General features: G+C 38.2%; 1 pseudogene; it reads left to right on the top strand.

The window, feature by feature from the left end:
* The first annotated feature begins 1,622 nt into the window (after positions 1–1,622).
* On the top strand, positions 1,623–1,741 carry LOC111741191 (annotated as a pseudogene).
* Positions 1,742–2,086: the final 345 nt, after the last annotated feature.

Here is a 2,086-nt window from a genome sequence, read left to right as displayed (position 1 = left end):
TCAACATAGTTAAAATGACCATATTACCTAAAGCATTATACAGATTTAATGCAATCTCCATCAAAATCCCATTGGCATTTTTTAAAGAAATAGAACAAAAAATCATCAGATTTGTATGGAAGCACAAAAGACCACGAATTGCCAAAGCTATCCTGAGAAAAAAGAACGAGGCTGGAGGCATCGCTCTGCCTGACTTCAAATTATACTACAAAGTGACAATAATCGAAATGGCATGGTATTGGCAGCAAAATAGACACACAGACCAGTGGAATGAAATCGAGAGTTCAGCAGTAAACCTATGTTTATATGGGCAAATAATTTTTGACAAAAAAAGCCAAAAACACACAGTGGAAAGCCTCTTTAATAAGTGGTGCTGGGAAAACTGGAAAGCTACCTGCAAAAGAATGAAACGTGACTGTTGTCTGTCACCACATGCCGAAATTACCTCAAAATGGATTAAGGACCTGAATATAAGACCTGAAACAATAAAATGCATAGAAGAAAACATAGGAACTAAACTCAAGGACTTTGGACTTAAAAAGGATTTTATGAATTTGACCTTAAAGGCAAGGGAAGTAAAAGCTAAAATAAATGAATGGGACTATACCAAACTAAAAAGCTCCTGCTCAGCAAAATAAACCATCACCAAGATAAAGAAACAAACATCTGAATGGGAAAATATATTTGCAAGCAATGCCTCCGATAAAGGCCTAATATCCGAAATATACAAAGAGCTCATACAACTCAATAACAACAAAAAGGCAAACAATTCAATTGAAAAATGGGCAGAGGACCTGAACAGACATTTCTCCCTAGAGGACATACAAATGGCCAAAAAATATATGAAAAGTTGCTCAACATCGCAGTTATTAGGGAAATACAAATCAAAACCACAATGAGATACCATCTCGCACCTGTTAGAATAGCTATAATCAACAGGACAAGTAATAACAAATATTGGAGAGGATGCAAAGAAAAAGGAACCCTCATACGTTGCTGGTGAGACTGCAAATTGGTATAGCCACTATGGAAAACAGTTTGGAAGTTCTTCGAAAAACTAAAAATTGATCTACCATATAATCCAGCAATCCCTCTATTGGGTATTTACCCCAAAGACTTGAAAACATATATCTGAAAAGATATTTGCACACTAATGTTCATAACAGCATTATTCATGATGGCCAGGACATGATTGGCTAAAGAAGCTGTGGTACATAGATATACAATGGAATATTACTCAGCCACAAGAAGAGATGAAATACTGCCATTTGTGAGAACCTGGATGAACCTCTAGATAATCATGCTAAGCGAAATAAGCCAGACAGAAAAAGTAGAAAATCACATGATATCACTTATATGTGAGATATAAGCCCAAAAGCAACAAACGAACAGGAGAAACAGACTCATGGACATGGACAATAGACTAGTGGTTACCAGAGGGTGGTGGGGGGGAAGGGGGAAAGAAGAGGAAGATGGGGTGAAAGGGGTCAAATATGTGGTGACAGAAAGAAATCTAACTATGGGAGGTGAACACACTGTGTAAATATATATATGCCTTACTGTTAAAGTGTATAGCTAAAACTTACTGGATTTTGTTAACCAATGTCACCATAAAAAAATTAGTCTACAGCCATCCTACCCTGAACAAGCCCGATCCCGTCTGATGTCAGAAGCTAAGCAGGGTCGGGCCTGGTTAGTACTTGGATGGGTGACCACCTAGGAAGACCAGGTGCTGTAGGCGTAAGCAATAAAAAAATAAGGAATTGTAAGGTGACAAGGCCCTTGCAATCTGTGAGGTCAACCAAGGGTTGCCTTGCCTAAAAAATTAAAAAAAAAAAAATGAAAAAAGTAAAGTTGACCATCATTAAAAAAATAAATAAATAAAAAGAAACAAGTAAGTCTGCAAAAGGTACCTTAGAAGAGGTTCTCTAAGTGGAGCTATGTGGACGATGTGGTGTGTTATGTTCTGTGGTTGGAATGGAGTTGTTAAATCAGTAGGCTGTAGCCTGCCCTGAGAAGCAGAGGGAAGCCTGGTCACCCCACCATGAGAGGTTCTCAGAAATCAGAGCTGCAACATTCCCAGGCG

The sequence above is a fragment of the Pteropus vampyrus genome, unplaced genomic scaffold (assembly GCF_000151845.1).
Source record: "Pteropus vampyrus isolate Shadow unplaced genomic scaffold, Pvam_2.0 Scaffold74, whole genome shotgun sequence".
Taxonomy (NCBI): Eukaryota; Metazoa; Chordata; class Mammalia; order Chiroptera; family Pteropodidae; genus Pteropus; species Pteropus vampyrus.
Note: the sequence above shows the minus strand (reverse complement) of the source record. Positions and strands in the feature narration are given on the sequence as shown.